Genomic DNA, 23,914 nt, shown 5'->3' on the forward strand with positions numbered 1-23,914 from the left:
TGAGATGTAAGAGAACTCAGGGGTCATCTAGTCAAATCTGTGTCTGTATGGGAATTCCCTCTATGAGGGAATACACAAGTGGAAATCCTGTTACTCCAGTTCTTCAGAGAACATTGTTGTAGGTTATTTGTTACAACACGCTCACACAAGTATACACCACCATGCAACTCTCCATTGCCCTCTTTCTGATACTCATCTTTGGCTCTTCACAGGTCATGGTGTTCCATGTCTCGTTATTGTACTGCAAAACTAGGACAATGATAATACCAAAAAGATGCGCCCTCCCTTTCAGGGGAAACTTGAGGTCAATAAAAGAGCCCTGAAATTCCTTAAAAGCAATCCAGGCTGCATTCTTCCTTTTCAACTCAGATCATTGTCTCAGTTCTGTGAGTATATATATATATATATATATATATATATATATATATATACACATACATATATGTCTTTGTGAAACACATGTTTGTTTCACATGTGTATTTATACATAGAGACGTGTATTTATACATAGAGAGGGGTGTGTGTGTGTGTGTGTATGTGTGTGTATGTGTGTGTGTGTATACATACACATTCATGGGGCAGTTAGGTGAAGCAGTGGATAGAGGTCTGGCCTTGGAGTCAGGAAGGGTTCAAATCCACCCTCAGAAACTTACTAACTGCATGACCTGGGCAAGTGACTTAATCCCATTTGTCTCAGTTTCCTCATCTGTAAAAAAATGAGTGAGAATAGGAAGTGGCAAATACTCCTGTTATCTTTTAGTCCCAAATGGAGTCAGTCACAGAACTGGAAAACAACTGAATTGAACACATGTTCTGGTGTGAAAATGTAATTTAAGAATATTGGGTTTATAGATATATGCAAATATTTATACATATATGTACAGGCAGCATATAATATATATATATATACCTATATAACCATATAGACATCTAGAGACATACATGTATGTCTATTTGTATATGAACATGAATGCATGTTAGATGCAATAATAAAGTTGTATCCACTTGGGTCAACCACCTCTGTTTGATTGCAAACCTTTTTTGGAAGGTTCTGGAATGTCCTGGGACATGATGCAATCAATACAATGTCATCTTCAAATAGGGGCATACATCCATAGGGAATCCTGTCCAACCCAGACTCTATGCCGGCTCTCTTCCATTACAATAATAAATACCATTGGGGAGCTTCCTCTTTTCCTCTCCCAGGTGTTTATCATCAGAGGATTCTTAAATGGTACATCTTCTGTTATATTTTCTGGAAAATCCTGAATGATTTTGATGTATGAAAGGCAGGCATGTTTCTATAACAGAGTTTATGAGACAATATTTTGTTCTAATAGAACAAATGCTTTTCCATTATCATCAAAAAGTAAGTCAAGGGGAACATTATATTTTATTTTAGTTAATTGTGGGGTAACAAACCTTCAGTCCACTTCTGCTACTTCAAAATCCTGCCTGTTATCCAATACCTTCTTCCAAGATGCTTGCAATTTGCATGCAAATTACTTTCATAAGGAATTTTTATGGCAGGAGAGCACAGATAGAAATTCTTAGATATTGATTTTCTTGTTATCAACTTTTTACTTTTTTATTGTTTTTGTTTCTTTCCTTCCTTCCTTCCTTCCTTCCTTCCTTCCTTCCTTCCTTCCTTCCTTCCTTCCTTCCTTCCTTCCTTCCTTCCTTTCTTTCTTTCTTCCTTCCTTCCTCTTTGTTTCTTTATTTCTTTTTCTTTTTTCTTTCTCATTTTCTTTCTCCCTTTCTCTTTCTCTCCTTCCTCACTCCCTCTCTCCCTCCCTCCCTCCACCCCTTCCCTCTCTTCACTCCTCCCTTCCTTCCTTCCTTCCTTCCTTCCTTCCTTCCTTCCTTCCTTCTTTTCTTCCTTCCTTCCTTCCTTCCTTCCTTCCTTCCTTCCTTCCTTCCTTCCTTCCTTCCTTCCTTCCTTCCTTCTTTCCTTCTTTCCTTTCCTTCTTTCCCAAAGAGAGGAAAATCAACCCAATGTTGCTAAGAGGAATTTTGGCCTGGATGCAACATGGTTTTGGAGCCTTTGAGAGACCTATATATAATATCGCTGAAGAAAGGGAACTATGCCAAAGACACTGGAATACAGAGGTGTTGGGGGGGGGGGGGACAACAGCCCCTGCCCCAAAGAAGCTTACCTTCTATTGGGAGAAACAACATGCAAATATTTAAACAAATGCAAAATACATAGGAAGAAATTCAAAATAATTTTGGGAGTGGGAGGGACGGACATTAGTACCTGGGGAATCAAATAAGGCCTCAAATAAGAAATTTTTCTTATGCTGAACTTTGAAGGAAATCAGAAATTCTAATCAGGGATGAGGAGAGAGAGTGTTCTTGGTAAGGCTGTAAGACCTGGGCATGGGAGATGGGGAGTCAAGTGTAAGGAACAGTAAGTAAGCCAGTTCACAATATCACAAAGTTCATTAAAATTACTAATATATGTCTGGTAAGATAAACTGGAATCAGATTGTGAAGGGTTTTTGATGTTAAATAGAGATAAAAAGGAGTCTTTGGAGCATTTCTGAGTAAATCAGTGACATAATCATAGCTAGGTTTTTGGAATTTCACTTTGCCAGATGTGTGGAGGATGAATTGGAAAGGAGAGGTATGGAAAGCAGGAAAATCAGCTAGGAGGTAATGACAATAGTAGTTTCAGTGAATGGGAATAAGAGCCTAAACTAAGGCGGTGACTAGATTAGTAGAGAGAAGAGGATTAATGATGAAGAGATCTGTGATGGAGGGAGAATTGACAAATCTTTACAACTGATTGGATAGGTGATGTCTTTAGATGGTGAATCTGGGTGTCTGGAACATCATTATCACAGTATTTACAAAGTGCTTTACAAAGAGTAATTCATTTTTTTTCCCCTCACAATGTTCCTAAGGAGATGGGAACTATTATTTTCCCAATATATAGAGGAAGAAACTGACAAAATTAGATGAAGTGATTTGTCCAGAATCACATAATTTTAAAAATATTTGAGGACGAATTTTAACTCAGCTCTTTGTGACTCTAAATTGAGCTCTCCAACTGCTTATACCACCCTCAATAAAACCAGAGAAATTAAGTAGAAGTGTGGGTTTGGAGGGAGAGATAATAAGTTCTGTTTTAGGCATGTTTAATTTCAGGTGCTTACAGAACTCATCTGGAAATCTTAAAGGTCCCTGTCAGAGCTTTATCAACAAAATCAAATAGTTCTTGCAATACCCAGTATGGTGATGAGAGGACATCTAGGTGCTCTTTTACTATTCTTTCTACTGATTTGGAGTTTCCACTCTGTATTAACCATCTATATTGTTTCCTTTCAGTCAAAGGAGTATTTTCCTTTGTAGAGGAAATGGGAGCAAAAAAAAATTTTTTTAACGAATAGTCCATCTTCTGTCTCTAAATTAAAATGATCACATTCACCTTGAGCAATAGTTCTAACTTTTCTTTAAAAAAAAATAAATGGGTGCACACATATGCTTGGCTTCCCATTGTAACCCCCTGGATCTCTCTTACACATACATATAGGAGTAGCTGGGTGGCTCAGTGAACAGAGTCAGGACTGGAGAAGCGAGAGCCTGGGTTTCAAATCTAGCCTCAGACACTTCCTAGCTGTGTGACCCAGGCAAGACATTTAACCAGAATTGCTAGCCCTTATCCTCTTCTGCCTTGGAACCAATATTTAGTATTGATTCTAAGAGAGAAAGTAAGGGATTTTATACATATATAATATATATATATATAATTTTTTATTAAATATAAGGGTTTATATATACATGATCTTATCATAGATATGATTTTTAAAGGAATTTTTTCTCATCTTTAGTATCCATCACCATCACATTTTCAATTTTATCATTCCTGTCATTGTTCTTTTAGAACCATATCACACTTAAACAAACAAACAACTCTAAGAGCACTAAGAGCTTAAGTGACTTGCCCAAGGTCACATAAGCTAGTATATGCCTCAGAGGCAAGACTTGAAACTAAAGTCTTCCCTAAAGCCTCCAAGACCAGCTCTCTATTAACTAGGTCATGCTACCTCTAAATGTACATATTCGTGTCTTCATAAACATATAGCCATGCAAATATATGCCCAGAGAGAAGCTTCTGTAAAGATAATCCCTATCCTCATCCCCACCCATAGATTTTCTATGCATCATTTGTAGATAAGTGTTGTTGGATGCAACTGGAATGAATCTGACTGTTCTAGAGGATGACAGCTTCTGCTCCATGATGACCTGGAAAGGGAGCTAGGAACAAGTACCACATTTAGTAAATAGCCTTGCTTTTCTCCCTTTTCTCTCTTCTTCGCTTGCCCACCCCTAATCCACATGTGTTATGCAACCAAACAATGCTAGAAAACTTCTGTATTTTCCAACTGTGGTCGCGAAGACTAGCAGTAAAAGCATGCTCACAAATGCCCCTCTTTTCCCCCTGCTTTCAGCCCAGCCTTGTGCTGGATGTCCAAAAGGTTTGTAAAGAGATTTGGTAGGGAAAGCTTGGAGCACTTAGTTTCACAAGTGAGATAATTATTTACGAATCATTATTATCTATGTTAAAACCTTCCTGACAGTGAGTTAAACAGTTTAGACACAAGGGCATGAGGTCGGAAGCATTTTATCCTGGTTTCTTTATTGAAGCTTTCAAATCACTACCAAGACCTTTGCATAGTTAGGGAAATTTGACCCTAGAGGTTAAATAGGTTGTTCATTCACCTAGTCAATTAGAAATGGAATGAAGCATTGAATCCAAGAGGAATGTAGAGTTCTTAAAGCAGAAACTGTTTAATTTTAACTTGTACTGCCAGCATCTAAGACAGTACCTGGCACATTGTAGATTCTTAAAGAATGCTCGCTGATTGCTTCATTTATCTTCCATTTCCAGTTCAAAAATCAGACAATAGCATTCTCTGGTTACACACAAATTTTGGAAAAACTCAGACTTTTAAGGAATAGAAACATAGAGCTCAATGGACAAACTATTTACTTTTTCTCCCCTAAACTATGTATTCCATGTTTCTGAACCCTGATTCTTAGACTACGGAGAATGATTGATGACCCCAAATAATAATCTATTTTTTTAAAGTCCTCTGCTGTTCCTTAAACAATTAAGGAACCAGAATTAAACAGATTGGTTGCTTTGCCAACCCACAGAGGTCAAATATAACAAGGCAGCAAATTAGAGTAAACACTTAAGGATTCCTCGCATGTGGCACACGACTCCACCCACTCTTCTTGGCTCAGGCCATGATGGTGATTATATAGATCCCGCTGGCATTTTGTGTCCTCATGCAAGTCATACAAAGTATCCTCCTCGCTGACGAACCTGGACATGACCAGACTCATTTGAGTCATTCAGCATGTTGCACTGATGACTCAAAGGTGTGAAAGGCTGGGAAAGACCCAGCTAGTGAGCTACTTTTCTCAACACCCCCAATTTCATACACTACTATGGGCTCTGGCTTTCCAGGTAAAGCAGAAAACACTTATTGTATCAATTGGCAGGCTCTATCAATGGTCTAAGTTGAATTTGTATTAAAGAATAAAAATTAAACCCAAATAGAGATGGGGATCAGTGGTGAAGATCTTCTCCTGGAGATGATGATAACCAGCTAAGAGGAGTTGATTGGCCTTGGGCCATTAAAATCAAGTGGTTATTAATCCCTAGGAAATTCAATGTAGCCAAGCAATTTTAATGTAAAAAGGTGTGTGTGTGTGTGTGTGTGTGTGTGTGTGTCTGTGTGTGTGCATGTGTGTGTGTGTATGCAGGAATTACCTACATGTCCATGTTTGGGGCAGAATTTATGCCCCACATATGCCAATCAGATTGGCCAATTTTTCTGACATTCCATTCTGCTGATTTTCTCTCACTGCTAGATATAGCAGGGGTTTTCACAGGGTACTCCCCTCTAGAGATGGGAGTTTCCCCACAAAATTTCCCTGAATTCAGGTCAAAGACCTACTTTTTAAGTCTTTAAAAAGTTTCTCTCTTATGGCATTCCAACGCCCTTTCATCTTTTCTTATGTTGCTCTCTACTGAAAGAATAACTGCTGTAGAAATAGCAAAATTCAGAGTTAGGGTAAGGGACTTCATATCATACCTTAGGGCCTCTATGAATAACTAGCAGAATTTTATTTACTTTGGCATTTTGCCTTTCCTTTTCCCTTTCTTTTCCTCTTTCCTTTCTTTCCTTTTTCCCTCTTCTCTTTCTCCAAACCACCTTCTTCTTCTTCTTCCTCTTCTCTTTCTCCAAACCACCTTCTTCTTCTTCTTCTTCCTCTTCTCTTTCTCCAAACCACCTTCTTCTTCTTCTTCCTCTTCTCTTTCTCCAAACCACCTTCTTCTTCTTCTTCCTCTTCTCTTTCTCCAAACCACCTTCTTCTTCTTCTTCTTCTTCTTCTTCTTCTTCTTCTTCTTCTTCTTCTTCTTCTTCTTCTTCTTCTTCTTCTTCTTCTTCTTCTTCTTCTTCTTCTTCTTCTTCTTCTTCTTCTTCTTCTTCTTCTTCTTCTTCTTCTTCTCCTTCTCCTTCTCCTTCTCCTTCTCCTTCTCCTTCTCCTTCTCCTTCTCCTTCTCCTTCTCCTTCTCCTTTTTCTGCTCTTCCTCCTTCTTCCTTCCTCCTCCTCATCTCATTCTCTGAGCGTCAGTTTCCAAGGCATCAGTGATTATAAGTATTTAACACAGCTTACCAACCATGCCTAACAGAATGTTCAAGATATCTAAAGCAAATATGTAAAATTTTTGCTTTAAATTTTAATTTGTTTTCATTGTGTCCTTAAAGTGTTTCATATTTTGTGTCATAATAAGCCAGAAGTGGCTCAAGGGATATGAAGTATAAAGAAATGGTACAGAGGTAAAGTGTCTGTTATAATATAGAAGGAAATATATATTCGAGTTCAAATCCTGACTGCAATACTGCCTGACCTTGACCAAATCAATTTACCCCTTGGGTTTGTTTTCTCATCTTTAAACGAAGGACTCTATGATTTCTAAGCCCCATTCCTGCTTTACCCCCAAGCTCCTTTCCCACTTTAACCTCTAGGATCCTAAGCTAGTCAGTAGCACAATTTGGCTAAAACTACAACCTCCTGATTCCTAGTCTATGCAAATTTGTTTTCCTTGAACTGTTGCATAGAAGCTCTTCTAGAGAATGGATGACTCATGAACAAGGTGACCTTGAGACATGATAGAACTAGATGCTCAAGGCCTAACAGCAACCATTCTCTCCAGGGCTCTTCTTTTAATTCAAATGACTATCTACTGTCCCATGCACTCAGAAAACAAATTTGAAAAATAATAGTTCTTCATCTCAAGAAGTTTGTAAATGAATAAATCACATGATAAAATATTAGATATGGTAAAGACAAAAAGGCTGAAAATTCTCTAATAAATATAAGTTGGGAGAAATCAGCTTCAGCATAGGAAATCAGAGAAAGTTTCCTGAGCTGACTTTGAAGGAAGGATTTCATTAAGTTAGAGCTACTGAGAGAATTCACTCTAGGCAAGGTAGATGGCTCCAGAGAACAGAGGAGGAAAAAGCAAGACAAGATTGGGGAACATGATATTGGTCCAATTTGGCCTCTAAGGTAGAAAATGTGAAGGGTAGTAGAGTAGAATGAGGCTAGAAATGAATATTAGGAGCATAATATGGAGAACCTTAAATGCTAGTCTAAGGAGTTTATATATGATACTATGGAAACAATGGAGGACCACTGAAGGTAGGTCTTCCTTCCTTCCTTCCTTCCTTCCTTCCTTCCTTCCTTTCCTTCCTTCCTTCCTTCCTTCCTTTCTTTCTTTCTTTCTTTCCTTTCTCTTCCTCCCTCCCTCCCTCCCTCCCTTTCTTTCTTTCTTTCTTTCTTTCTTTCTTTCTTTCTTTCTTTCTTTCTTTCTTTCTTTCTTTCTTTCTTTCTTTCTTTCTTTCTTTCTTTCTTTCTTTCTTTCTTTCTTTCTTTCTTTCTTTCTTTCTTTCTTTCTTTCTTTTCTGGTGTTGATATGATCAGACCTGTGTTTTAGGGAAATTAACTTGGTAGGTTGTGAAGGAGAATGGTTAAGGGACATCTTCCTAGCACAAGGGTGACAACAGAGATTGGGGTACTTAGGTTGGGAAAGGAAGTGGTTTATATTTAAAATATTCATCTTATATAAAAGAAGTATGAATTATAATATCTACTTTCTTTTTAAAAATTATTTGTTTATTTGCTAGATTAAATTACCCTTTTAACTCCATCCCTCCCTCCCCTTCCTCCATTAGAAAAGGCATCATATGACAAAAAGATTTCAGTGTATATAAAACTGTCTCACTCCTTTGTATTTATCAGTTCTTTCTCTGGAAGCGGACACATACAAGTCATTCTTCAGATAATATTCCCATCGTTTTATGTAATGTTCTCCTGGTTCTGCTGGTTTCACTTTTCAGAATTTCATATCAGTCTTTCCATGATCTTCCAAAGTTAACTTGTTCATCATTTCTTATACTTTGTAATATTCCACCACAATCATATACCACAATCAAATTTATTTAGCCATTCTGCAATTGATGGGCATTCCTTCAGATCCTAGTTCTTTGCCACTGTGAAGAAAATTGTTAAAAATATTTCAGAACATATAGATTCTTTTTCCTTTTCATATGATCACCTTAGGAAATAAACCTCATAGTGTTATTGCTAAGTCAAAAGGTATACACAGTTTTATAACTCTTTGGGCTAATTCCAGATTGTTCTCCAAAATGGTGGATCAGTTCACAGCTCCACCAACAGTGTATTAGTGTACCAATTTTTCCATGTCCCCTCCAACATTTGTCATTTTGCCCTTTTATCATCTCTTTCAAACTTAAAGTAGATTAACTAGAAGGTAAGTGGATTGAATACATGTAAACCACCTCATTTCATTGATTGGTGGATCCATGTAATCAGAGAAAACTTTATATCATATGTAGTTTCTTTCAATATTTAGTTACAATTTTTAAAAATAGTTCAATATCTCCTCTAGATAGAAACCCATGCAAGGTGATAAGGGAAATGAGAAGATAAATCTCTGTCCCTAATTTTGTAGACCTTAAAGTCTAGCGCCACATAAATTCTAGATTGTGCAGTACAGACATCTCTAGCAGTGTTATATTTTTCATTATATATTTCAAGAAATATTAACACACACACACATACACATGCAAGCAAGAACTAGCTTTCTACTGAGACAGCATTCCAAAAGTTACAATTTTAAAATGTGGAAAACATATGCATCCATATAAATATACACAGATACATACACAAAAGATTAGAAAAAGCTATCATAAGACTAAATTATGAATTTTCTGGGATTCTTGTTAATATGGAGGTTGGAAAAGATGGATTCTGAATTTCATACTCTCAGATTCTATGAATGAAAATAGAATAGAGTCAACTCAAGTCTCTTCCAGGAATAATTAGACATTTAAGGCTCCTTATGTCTATGCCTTCCCTATCTAGGTTCAAAGTTTTTTTAATGTTTCACTGTTCTTTACTATCTCTACCAGAGATAGTACCAGAAAGGAGCTAAAAAGAGCTAAAATTCAAACCAGTGCATTTGTTTCCTTGTTAAGGGATCCTGTAAAAAGTTTGTGGGAGAGCAGTTTGAAACCTGGGCTGAACTGAAACATGGTATTAGGTTTACTTTTTATTTCAATTTTCCATGCTATTATCCTTATCCCTCATTATCAGAAACAGCCAAGATTTAACTATAATTATCCATGCTAGTAAGGGGGAGAACACAATACTCATTGGTAAGAGGATCTTTATGTTGCCTGTGGGTAGAAAAGAGAGGAGGAGCACAGATTTGAATGGCAACATAGGAGAAAAAAAGAGAAAATATATTTCAAGATAACATCATGTTTTTAAAATTCAACAAGTTTTAAATATCTGTAGCATGATTTGGTGAAAAGAAATAGTCTGTTTTTACTATGAACTATCTGCATGACCTTTAGTAAGTCATGCATTCTGTTTTGGGCTCAGGCTTCTTGCCCCTTATCTATAAAATAATGGGATTGGATTAAAAAAGGTCTCTCTTCTCTTCATCTTTAAAAAGTATATAATTCTGTGTACATTTTGGAAGAGTTTTGAAATGGAAATTCATGACCTTGATGACACCCATGGGAGTTACAGCCACTATGCTGGGTAGGAACTTAGTTGACACACATCAATAATACAGATCAGAATAACCCAAAAGGTGTTTTCTGGGAACTGTGTAGAGTGACCTCTCCTTTTCTAATTTTTTAAATTCAGGGAAATGGAATAGTAGTTGCCTACCACACTGTTAGTATTAACGGAGCACATGGTAAGTGCCTAATAAATGCTTTCCTCGTCGAAATTTTCCCAGCTCACTTTGAGGACCTCATTTAACCTGGAATTCATTTGAGTATTTGTATATGCTGGAAGAGTTTTTTTTAATTTCTTGAGAAAAACAATTAAATGTGCACACAGTGGGGTCCAGCTTGTTTCCTATTTTAATATGCATCAAAGAGGCAAGTGATAGATTGTCTTATCATCTGTTGGGAGTAACTTGAACTATGTAGGTGCTCAGTTAGACCACAGTGAATTTGTGTACATAGTGGGGAAATGATCTATTTGTGTTTATTCTGCAAGGACAGTTTGACAATCAGTAGAATATATTGTTTGCTGGAGACGGTTTGTTTGTATGTTATAAGAGAAAGCCTGTAAATCAGAGGGTTGAGAATATAAATGTGAAATTCTGAATGTAGTATTCATTGAAAACTCAACCTTGCCTCTAAATTGTGGAGGCTTGAAAAATTAATTCATATGTTGGGGATAATAATATAATTTTAATTTTTAATCACTCAGCTAGCATTAATTGAATGAATGTTTATTATGTATTTAGTACTATGGGAATACAGAGGACCTATGAGCCATGGACCTTACCCTTAAGGGGCTTATGATCCAGTTTGTAGAGAAAAAGAAATTAATTGCAAAGAAAATGAGATATTACTATCTTGGCCTTTTGTCATCCCCACCCTGCTAATCCTCCTCCTTGGATGAATTCCCTCATCTTCCCCCACCCCTACCAGGGAGTAGCCAAATCCTGCTAAGGGAAATCATGAAACTTTGCTGACTATATCTAATACAAATTTATGCTATTTCTAACCATAACTTCTATAAGACCATGGGGTTTTGTTTGTTTGTTGTTAACCTCTCCCGGTATCTATTTCAAACTTTCTCTTATTTCTTTAATATCTTGACTTCCCTCCATATCATCCCCAATCCCCCCATACCCAACCTTGTACTCATGTGATAGTATAGTTGGAAAAGATTTTATGAATGATTTAAACAATTCTTTCATTTTACATCTGAGGAACCCAAACACCAGAGAACTTAATCAATTGGCTTAAGGTCATATGTCAAATAAATGTAGAGCCAGGATTTGAACTCAAGTATTCTGTCCAATTCTAGTGTGTTTTCTTGTATTCCATCCTTTCCCCTTCCATTGCCTTTTTCATCAAAGCATCCTCTAGCTCTTTCATGTATCATTAACCACATTATGTGCACTGACTCTGTTATGGTTAAAATCATAATCACATCTATTTCTAGTCTTCCTTTCACTGCCATACATATAGTAAGAAAACCTTTACTCCCTGCTTCTATTTTCTATCCACAAGCTTCCACTCATTCATTTCTCAACCCTATGTAATCTGATTTTCAAGTTTATAACTCTACAGAAACTATTGTCTCCAAAGTATCTGATTTTCTTCTATAACCAAAACCAATGTTTTTGTTTTTTTTTCCAATTCAAGTTCCCCTCAATACTTCTACAGACTATGACACCCTTTGCCTTACTCTCCTACTTGGCACCTTTTCCTCCCTTGATTTCCATAATATGCTCATGATTCTCCTTTGCCTCTAGGATTATTCTTTAATGTCTTTTATTGGATCCTTCTCCTTCTCTGAACTCAAGTGTGGAGCCTCTATCTCTATCTCTCTTTACCCTTCCACCCTGGTAATTTCATCTCCTCCTATCACTTCAACAATCACTCCATACCCTTTATGCAGATGATTCCTAAATCTTTATCTTCACTCCTGTTATATCCTCAGAGATTCAACTTCTAGTTCAAACTACATATTGGCTATTTCCATCTGGGTGTCTCATAACATCCTTAAAATCAACATGTCCAAACCCAATTCACCATCTTCCTCAGAAATTTGACTTTCCCTCTAAGTTATTTATTTCTAAAGAAGTCACCATTGTCCCAGTCATTTAAACTTGAAACCTTAGGAATATTTTATCACTCACTATCCTTTAGCCCTAACATCTGATTAAGTATAAAGTCAATTGAATCAATCAATAAGCATTTATTCTAGACCTATTATATGCCAGTCATTGTGAATGGTGCTGAAGATATAGGGGAAAATAGATTTTGCACTCAGAAACCTTACATTTGATTGTGGTAGACAACATATACATAAATAAATATATCAAAATACCATGTTAAAAATTAGGGGAGGTAGAGAGCACTGAAAACTGGGGCACCATTAAAGACTTTAGTTAGGTAGCATTTAACCTGAACTTTAGAGGAAACAAGACATTTTAAGAGATGGAAATAAGATGGAATTACATTTCAGGAACTGGGGGAGGTGGAGAGTTAGATGTGAGAAACATAAGGAAAACCATGGAATAAGTGAAGAAGAGTAATATGAAATAAAGTTAGAAAGGCAAAATGGAGCCAGATTGTGATGCACATTAAATACCAAATAGTAATACATCTAGAGTTTATTGAGTAAGGAAGAGGATATATATATATATTCTCTAGAATATATAAGGAATACTAGCTTTTTAGGAAAATCATTATTTCAGTTGGGTGGATGATGGATTGATTGTACAGGGAGATTTAGGGAATGAGAACATGATTGCAATAACACAGTGAGAGGCTTCAGGGGTACTGAACTAGGATGGTATGTAAAGAGAAAATATTGTGAATAGAGAAAGAGACAGAGGAAAGAGAATTTGTGGAAGTAGAGACCACAAGACTTGACAACTGTTTTGATATGGTAGGAGTGTGGGGCAAGTTGAGAGAGAGAAGTTAGGGTTGACTCTGAGGTTGCAAAGTTGCATGATGGGAAAGAGGTAGTACCTTTGACAAAAATGGGGAAATTCAGAAATGGTTTGAAAAGATCATTAGTTCTATTTTTTAGTAAAGATGAATGTGAGATACTTAAAAGATAGCCAGTTCAAAATGAATAAAGGCAATTACTGTTGTGAGAATGGAACTCAGGAGAGAGGCCAGTTTGGGATGTAGGTCTATTAGTAATCTGCATAAAGATGATCAATAAACTCACAGGAACTGATGAAATCAACAAGAGAAAATATAGAAAGATCAAAGAAAGATATTCTACGGAGGAGGAGGTCTTCCAAAATGCCTTTTTTTTTTTTACAGATGACATAGTACTGATTGCATCAAGTTTACAAACACTACAGGTCTGTTACAGAAAAAAAAAAGAAGTGTTTGAAGCATGTCTATTGTTTAGTCTATGACATGCACTTGGATGGGAAGCCCACTGACTTAGTCCAATAGAACACATATGTTGGACAGGCACTAGTTCAGAAATGAATAGGAAGAAACAAAAGTGACCTCGATTGCATATGGGAAATTGTGTAGCATTTTTTTATAGAACGTGCTGTAACACAGCCATATGCATATAAATTCTTTTTTTAAATTAATATTCTCCTGGTAATTATATATATAATGTACATAATATGTAATAATAATATATAATATTATATATAACAAATAATATACATACATATATGAGAGAGACAGACAGAGTGAAAGAAAGATAGAAAATAATTCCTTCATTGGCAAACATTTTCAAGTTCGGGTGCCCAAATCTACAATTTCAAGATGCCTGTGACACCCATCCCCCCACACATTACCTCAGAGAACAGAGGGAGGAAGTGCTCATTTTGGGCAGCTGGACAGAGGGATGGGGTACATAAAAATGCCCTCCAGCACTGGGAAGAGGGGAAATGGAGCATCTCCCCAGAGCTCGCTCAGCACAACGCTGCTATAGATCATAAAATACTACAATTTCCAAAAATTCAAATTGTGGGGCTCCCCACAAGTGAACTTGTGCTTTTAGCATTTTTCAACAGTAGAAAGAGATTATTGCTCAACTTTTCTGTTTTTGAATAGCACTATTCTTTAGGGAGATAACTAATTATGACCAGAGTTGTATTCTTTGTATGTATGGCTAACTGGTCATGTGTCAGGATCATACCTCTAAATTGAGTCTTGCTAGAACCCAAGTCTACTACAGAATTAATTTACCCTATAAAGGTAATCTGAAGAATATTTTTAAGTAGAGATATTAATGAAGCATAAAAGATTATTTGGTAAATATGGGTAGATCTGAATATAGGTGTGCTTGTAAAATTATACTTTTCATGACTGACTCAGAAATGAACATTATTTGAAGGGTATTCTATATACTCTGTGGATATTCAGTCATATTGGAGTCTACGGAGGTTATTTTTACCAGTCTTGGGAAATTTGGTTAATTCCAGTATAGACAAATTATCAATTTGAAAATAATGTGGGCAGAGCTGTGATTAGGAATATATACATTTGAGACAGAAATCTGTTGGGTCCTTGGAGGAGGGAAGAATAATACAAAACAAAGTCTTAACATAGGTATATAGCTACAAGCAGAAAGGGAATAATCTAGCCCTTTCAATCCAGTGAGGATCCAAAGGGAAGGTAGATTCCATAAGTAAAGTATACCACAACAATTGTACCCTGAGAAGTGCCTCCTGTCTTAGCTGGGGAAAAGCCCCATTCTCTCCATGTTAATTATGACATTAGCTATCAGTAATGAGACAAATGGCAAAAAAAAAAAGAATATAAATTTAAAAGAATAGGTGATATATCTGGAAATACGACACAGAGCCAACTATAAATGTAACCTCTATATCGTGATGATCAAGGAGATAAACTTTGTTGCTAGAAGTAAGTGGACATATTTACAGATTTTTATTTTTTTGAATGTTTCATATATTTTTTAGTCTTTTATACTTCTATATACTTTGTGGGAGAAGGCTATAAATTTGTATGTACTTTGAGGGTAAGATTGTAAATTTTTATGTCCTTTGGTGATGGTTTTAAAGTCTGTTCTGACTTGCAAATAGAGATTTCTTTTATAAAAATAAGTCTTTGGGAAGATAGTAAACTATACTCAATACAAAAGAAATTCATTCAGGAAGTAGTTTGCCAGAAGAGTCAAAGAATGAGAGAACCTGTCCTTCAGAGGTCACTTTCCATATCCTTCATTGACAAAGCAGAGGAAATACTCAATACTGATCTGTTCAATCAAACCAGGGTTTGCAGGTTTGGTTGATTCATGTGGGAACCCTATTCATCTGGCTTCTTTTAACAGAAAGAAAATAATTTCATAAAAACCCAGTACTTGTTAACATGAGAGTTTTTTTTATTAGAATATGAATAATAGTATACTTATTTTAAAAGATTCCATAAGATTATATTCTACATATCAATCCTTTTTCTCATTATTAATACTGGCTAACATTTACATAGTAGTTAAAAATTTACAAAAGACTTTACATATATTGTCTCATTTGAACCTCACAACAATGCTGAGAAATAGGTGGTATTATCACCATTAATTTATAGATAAAAAGACTGATTCTAAGAGAGTGATTAGATTCTAAGTATGCCTTGCCAACTATTAGTATATTATATTACATACTCATATGATATATTATTAGTATATTAATATGTGATATTAGTAGTAGAGTTTGAACCCAGATCCTCTTGGCCCCAAGCCCACCATCTTTCTGTTACCTAATGGTACATGTTCATTGACATTGATCATAGCACTGAAAATGCTGTGTCCTTGTGGAAAAAAATACACAGCCCCACAATGTAAACCAGGACCGAGATACCTATTGCCATCTAACCTCCTGCTCCTGTCCCTTGCTGGTAATCCACCTGGCTCAGGTCTATACATAGCCTGGCAAGTAAGAGGAGAAAATAAAATTAACCTTTTTAGCTGGGGCCTAGAACAGAATTCTTAATGATGTCCGGAGGATAAATATATCAACCACATCTCAAGTCTCTATAAGGAGAAAGTGATCAAAAGTGTTAAATGCTATAGTGAGATCAAGAAAGATAAAGAGAGAGAAAAATACATTGTTTTTGGCAGCTAAGAGGTCATTGATAATTTTTCAGAGACCAGTTTTTGTTGAGTGATGATGTTGGAAGCCAGATTGCAATAGGTTGGCAACTGACTGAGAAGAAAGGAAGTGTAGGCAATAAGTGTAGGAAGCTTTTAGAAAGGGTTTGGCTGTGAAAGAAAGGCAAGATTTAGGATTATAACTTGAAGAGAAAACAGGGTCAATTGAAGTTTGTTTTCTTTAAAGATTTGGGGAAATCTGGTCATATTTGTAAGCAACAGAAAAGAATCCATTGGATAACCATGAGATTAAAAAGGGAAAAAAAAGTGATGATGGAATGGTCCAAAAAGAGAGAAGGGGGCAGGATCAAGGAAAAAAGTGGAGGTTTGGGATTTGGCAAGAAGATTCATTTCATACCACAAGCCTGGAAATAAAGAGAAAATAAAGGATAATGTTAATAGAATAAAAATTAGGAACAAAAGAGTGTTCATTCTGGATGGCCTTGGAGACACTGACATCTACTGATATGAAAGAGAAGATTTGGAACAACTATAGTGAAATGTTTGATAACAAATCAATTATGGAAGAGCAAAAGGATTATCAAAATTCTTGTGGAGTAATGAGGGCACAAATGAGATTGATGTTTTTCAGTAATATCTGACTCCCCTAAACTCTATAAACTATATGGGGCTTTCTTGGCAAAGATTGGGGTGGTTTGCCATTTCCTTTTTCCAGTTCATTTTACTGATGAGGAAACTGAGGCAAACAGGGTTAAGTGATTTTCCTTGGGTCTAGTACATGTCTCAGGCCAGATTTGAATTCAGTTCTTACTGATTCCAGGGATGAATGAGGTATGGTATATGGTTGTAATGGAAAACTATTGTGCCATAAGAAATGATGAATAAGATGAGTTCAGAAAAACATGGAAAGACTTATATGAAATGATGCAAAGTGAAGTGAGAAGAAACCAGAAGAACAGTAATAGAAATATTGCACAATGATCAATTGTGAAGGACTCAACCATTATCAGCAAAACAAAGTTCTAAGATAACCTCAAAGGACTCGTGATTAAAAAAAAAAGCTATCCACAGCCAATTTTCATTTCCTTCATGAGTTTTTTATTGTATATGTGATATATGTCTTCAGGCACAACATGGAAAGTATAGAATTCATATTGCATGAAAACCCTGGTAAAACCTTTATCAGACTAATCAACCACCTCAAGGAGGAGGAAGAAAGGAGGGAGAGAAACTAAACCACAAAATGTCAGAAAACAATTGTCAAAAATTATAAAATATTAAAATGTACTTAAAAATAAAATTTAATAAAAAACCCAAATGAAAATATACATTCAAATTTTTATTAGAACATTGCAACATACTCTAAATTTAGGGTCAGAGGATTTGGGTTTAAATAATAACTCTGCCATTTACTACTTGTATGATTTTGAGCAAGTCACTTACTTATATGGACCCCATTTTCTTCAACTGTAAAATGAAGGATTTGGGATAGATGACCTCAAAAATCCCAACCAGGATCTAGCTTTGTATGACCCTGGGCTAATTATTTAATATCTTAAAAGCTTCAGTTTCTTTATCTGTATAATGTTGGGTTTGGACTAGATGACTCTACAGTCCCTTTTGCATTTGAATGTATATAATTATTCGAATTATTATTATTATTATTATTATTATTTTAACATCAACTATCAGGGAATGCTAGCCACTTTAAGAGATAGTACAATGGGTATGTGTGTGGGGGAAGGTGGGAATCAAGTGGGGGAAGGTATAATTAGGAAGTGACTATGGTATAACAAACATAGAAAATAAAAAAAAATCAAAAATACAATTAAAAGGATACCACTTTGCAAAATTGGTAGTTTGGCAGAGCCATCTCTAACAGGAAAAGAATGCAGGACTGGAAAACTAAACTGAATACTGCCATCTACTGGAAGAAGAAGGTACACCTGAGAGGAGAAAGGAGAGAGAAGGAGACTTGAGTGATGATGGAGGCAATGAAAGTTGGGTTGGGATGAAATTGATTATAAGGAAAAGCCCTTAAAAATATTAGGAAGATGGATGGAAATAGTGCAAACAAAACAAGGCAATAGGAGGCTGAACCATATATAAATGTAGGACAATGAAAAGAACGGATGGATTTTCATTAGCAGCATTTCCAGATGGGAAGCTATATGTAGCATGAATGGGATTCTAGAGAGTAGTGGCCATGAGAGAGATTTTGGAACAGAGGAGAAGACAGAAAACTGATTGAACTCGGTCACAGGAGTATTGATGCAACCTAATTCTTCAGGGGAAGCACTTCTTTGGAAGAAGTTATCTATCAGTTTCTTCAATTAATTCAACAATGATTGAAGTGACTATGATTTACAAGTCACTGTTCTAGGCATTGAGGAAACCAACAAAAAAGGGCCCAACTTCAAAGAGTTTTCTATTTACTGGGGAAGATATGGCAAGTCAACCCATAAGCATGATGCTTGGCATATAGTATATGCATAATAAATGCTAGTTGACTGGTGCCTCTACACTGGTATGAATAGAATGTGACAGAGCAAAGTAGAGACCCACATAAAGTGTTCCAGGGAAACACAATGAAGGAGTTTCAACTTTATCAGTTCTTTTTCACTGCCAAGTGGTGGTAATTTTAAGGCTGAATAGCAAATAGCAGCCATCATTTCATACTAGTGAAGGGAAAATAATGGGAGAACCAGAAATGGAGAACAAGGTGCAGCTTTTGGTGCTTATTATACAAAATACCAAACAGTTTAGTTCTCAGTGTGATTACAGAATGTTAGATTTGAAAAAGACCCTTAGAGATAACATAGTGTAACCTTTCATACAATACTGTATGTACCCTACTCCACTTAGAATATCCTTCCTCTGCTTGAACATTTCCATTGATTTACTACTTCATAAGTCATCCCATTCTAGTTTGGACATCTTTAAATATTAGAAAATTCATACTTTTATTGATATTCATGCCCACTTCTTTCTACTGGCTACTAATTGTCCCCTTTGGGGTCAGGTAGTCTAAAATATAATATTCTTCCTCTTGGAAACACTATAAAAATTCAAATGTATTTACTAATATTCCCTAATATTTTGTTTCAAGTCCAGTTTCTTCAACTATTCCTCATATGCCATGGATTCAAGCCTTTTTAATATCCTGGATAATGTTTGTCAATGTCCATCTTAAGATGCAGTCTGACCACTTTAGAGTATATAGAGATTGTTTGTTTTGAGGGGGAGATGGGAAAATAACTATATTTTTATTAATAAAATCTAATATTAGTTTTTTGGTGGCCACATTATATCACTGACTTACATGGAATCATGTACTACACCAAGCATGGAATTTAGAGCAAGGAGATAGAAATAGGTTCAGCTCCTGGCTCTACTATTTGCCATATGAATGAACTTGGGCAGGTCACTTAATCTTTTTAGGCTTCCATTACCGTGTTTCTAAAATGAGGGCACTAAACTAAGAAACCTTTAAGGATTTTTTCAGCTCTCAATTAATTATCATTTGATATTATAGAACATGTGTGAACACATACACACACAACCATACTTACCTAAAACCAAGCTATTTCCCTATGATTACTTCCATTCTGTACTCATCTAATTGATTTTTTAACCTATGTGAAATTTTACATTTATCTCTATTAAATTTCAGTTTGCCAGGTATAGCTGTAACAGTTAAAATTTAGGAATATGGGGAGACTGAGGCAGGTAGAAATTAGTTTCTCTCTGCAAGGAGTATTATATTTTTTAGAGATTTATTAAGGATTAAGGATTAAAGAATATACAAATAAGAAACATGTGCCTAGGCCAGAGGCCTAGACAAAATAACCTCACATCATGGAAGAGACACCTCTGCTCCAAAACGGAAGTCCAAAAGAGAGCCAAAAACCTTTGCCACCAGCTTAAATCCTTCCTTGATCTCAGCCCACCTCAGAATTCCCGTGAGATTACAAAGCATTTTGGGGAAGTGGAGCAAAGGCTTGTGGGGATTGTAGTCCTGTATTCAAATCTATTTTTTACATACCCCCATTTGATCCTCTGGGAAGAAGTCCTTCCCCAAAGGATCATAAAAACATAATCAATTTAAAGATTACAATAATTTGAGGATAAGAAAAAAAAAGAACAAAACCAATAATTACTGGACACTCGGGAATGTTTTCCCAATAGGGAATTTGTTCCAATGGAGGATTCCTCAATGTGGAAATTTTTAACATTCACAAGTCTGAGAAATTTCAAGATTTACATAGCCCCCAGTTCTAGGCTGTCAGAAATGCTTGTAGTTCTCATTCTGTAATTTAATATATTATGTACTATCCTAACTTTGTGTCAGTTATTAATCTAACAAAACTAATACCTTTACTTCCAAGTCACTAATAACAATCTTAAACAGAATAGGCCTAGGATAGAGCCTTTCGGTGTGCCAGTACAAACTTCCTTACACATGGACTTTGATTTAAATATCAAGACTCTGAGGGTGGATTTCAATTGACTACAAATTAATAGAGTTAGACTATATTTAGCCTGTATTTCTCTATCTTGGTCAAAGGAGACAAGAGGCACTTTGTCAAATTGATTGAAATTTTCAAAAATAGATATACCAGCTAGGTGGCACAGTGGATAGAGCATCATGCCTGGAATCAGGAAGAACTGAATTCAAATCTGGCCTGAGACATGTACTAGACCCAAAGAAAATCACTTAACAGTTTGCCTCAGTGTCCTCATCTGTAAAATGTGCTAGAAAAGGACATAGCAAACCATTCTAGTTTCTTTGTTGAGAAAGTCCTAAATGAGGTTACAAAGAGTCAGACACAACTGAAGAAAGGCTGAATGGCAACAACATATCTACCACATTTGTATCATTTGTCAGATCAATTCAGACAATCAACCATTGGGTACCTCAAAGTGCCTCTGTCCTAAAAGAGTTCACTTTTTATTGAAGGAATACAATTTGTATGCAAATAAGCAAATGCAAACTAGCTTGAGGAAGAAGGCAACACCAACAGCTTTTGAGATGTGGGAAGATTTCCCAGAGAAAGTGACTCCTGAACTTGATCCTTGAGGTAAGGTTCAATTCCAATATGAGAAACAGCTTTTATGAAACTGATCAGTCCTTGGATAGAGATATAATACAAAAAGCACCACCAAGTAATTAAATGCAAGGTGGTTTTGAAGAAAGGGCATTATTATTTTTTTTTTTGCATATGGTAAGGCTCCATGCAAAAACTGGTGCTTGAGCCATGTTTGAGGGAAAGCATGAAGATAGCAGGTTTTATGTTGATTGGGAAAGACCCTGTAGTACAGTTTGCCTGAAATGTTGAAATGCTGAATTCATGAAGCTGAATAATATGAAATAAGGCTGGAAAAGTAGGTGGGAACTAGATTATGGAAGAGTTAAAATGTCAAACTAAGATGTTTTTAATTTATGACAGGCAATGGTGAGTCTCTGAAGGTTTGGTTTGGTTTTGCTTTGTTTGAAGGAGCAATATGATGACTCAGTTGAAAGAACTGGGTTTTTTTTTCTGGAGAAGAGAAATCTTAAGCACGACATGATTTTTGTTTTCAAGTATGCAAAGAGCTCTGATGTGGAAATGGGATTTCGTTTGCTCAGCTTGTCCCCAAATGGAAGAACTAAAGGCTATTATGAGTGCCAGTTACAAAGTGACAAATTTAGGCTTCATTTGAGAAAAATAAGAGTCATCTAAAATTGGAATAGGCTGCTTCATGGAATCTTTAAGCAAAGATCAGCTGACCATCACTTCTAAGGTCTCTTCCAACTCCAAGAGTCTGTAGTTCTGTCAGATCTCTGCCTTAAAAGATCATTTTGGTAATGCTATGGAAAATGGGTTGACAAAGGCAGGTAATGAAATAATGAAACCATATGACATATATTAAGGGATTGTGTGCCACGCATTGTGCTAAGCATTTTAGAAATATCTCATTTTATCAATTGGAAGATGTTTATAGAAATTCATATGAGCAGAGATGAGAGTATATATCCAGACAAACGGCAAGTAAAACCAAGCAAAACCTAGGAGAGCAACTATCAAAATGAAAAGGAAATGGATGCCAAACATTTTGTAGAAAAGAAAATGATTAATATTTTCCACATGGTGAATTTGTGATGTTCAAAAAGTTGTTGATGATATGGGACTAGAAGTCAGGAGAGAAAATAAGACTGGATGTATATGGGTCTGAAAAATATCCTCATAGTACTGATAATTTAATCCATGGAAAATGGTATTGCTAGGATTGAGGCCAGGGAGTTTACTTCTATCCTTGGCAAAACTCTAGAATTTATTAAAAGGACAATGTGTGAATAATCAAAAAAGAAAATAGTGATACTAAAGTCAGCATGAGGAAACAGGTCATTCAGTCAGGCATAGTCATGCATGTCTGTGATTCCTGACTGGAAAGGCAGGGGCTGGTAGATCAACTGAGTTCACAAATTCTGAGCTACAGAGGGATTAAAGTAGACTGCTGTCCACACTAATTCCAGCACCTACATCACAAGTCTCTGAGAAGAGAGGATCACCACAAGGCTGCCTAAGGAAGGGAGGCTTAGTTCAGCTCTCATCTAAAATGGAACAGGTCAATTTTTGTAAAAGTGGGGTCAGGCTGTGAATGTTTGTTGCATTTGAGAAGGTGAGGGAGATATCCAGCTTAGAAAAGAAGAGAAGAGAAGAGAAGAGAAGAGAAGAGAAGAGAAGAGAAGAGAAGAGAAGAGAAGAGAAGAGAAGAGAAGAGAAGAGAAGAGAAGAGAAGAGAAGAGAAGAGAAGAGAAGAGAAGAGAAAGGAAAAGAAAAGAAAAGAAACAGACCAGACCATTCCAGACCAGACTACCTTCATTATCCTTCTGTTTTTCTTATTAGAGTTTATCTAGTCTAATTGATTAGGAGAATTCTGATAGTATTAATACTACCTACCTAACAGGGCTATTGTAGAGAAAGTGACTTATAAACTTGAATATTTTATATAAATGTGAATTATTGTTAGAGTACTCAGAATGAGAGAGGTCTTACTTGGGCATTGTCAGACATTATCTGGTATAGGCAATGGTTTTTAGGAAAGATTTAACCAAATTGAATCATATCCAGAAGAGGGAGACCAGGATTTTGAAAGGACTGAAGAACAGTTCATGATTAATTTTAAGTTCTTTGAGGGCAAGGACTGTTTCAGCATTGTCTTTACATCTCCAATACCCAGAAGTGTGCCTGGTACCTAGAAGCTGCTTAATAAATGCCTGCTGGATGAGTAATTTATTGACCAGCTACAGGAAGTACTTATGTTCAGCTTGGAAGGAAAAAAAATTTTTTTGAAGATACTGAAGATCTTCAAATATTTGCAGCATTTGAGGCCAAAGGATTACACTTGTTCTCCTTGGCACAAGAAGACAAAATGGGAAATCAAGGAGTGGAAATGACAAATAAATACATTTAGGCTTGATGGAAGAAAAAAATTCTTATTTATATCTATCCAAAAGTCAAATGGGCCACCGTGGAGATTACTTACTAGAATTATTAATGTTTTTCAATAATAGCTGAGTACCCTTTTCAGAGAAAAAGACTCCATAATCACATTCTGTTGCTAAATCAAGAGAAGAAAGCTATGGCCTCCATTAAACTACCCTTACGTATAAATCTACATTCTTCACATTAAGATAGTTGGATTTTATTTTTTTCTATCTTCAGTGGAAATAG

Source organism: Monodelphis domestica, chromosome 1, assembly GCF_027887165.1.
Source record: "Monodelphis domestica isolate mMonDom1 chromosome 1, mMonDom1.pri, whole genome shotgun sequence".
NCBI classification, from domain to species: Eukaryota; Metazoa; Chordata; class Mammalia; order Didelphimorphia; family Didelphidae; genus Monodelphis; species Monodelphis domestica.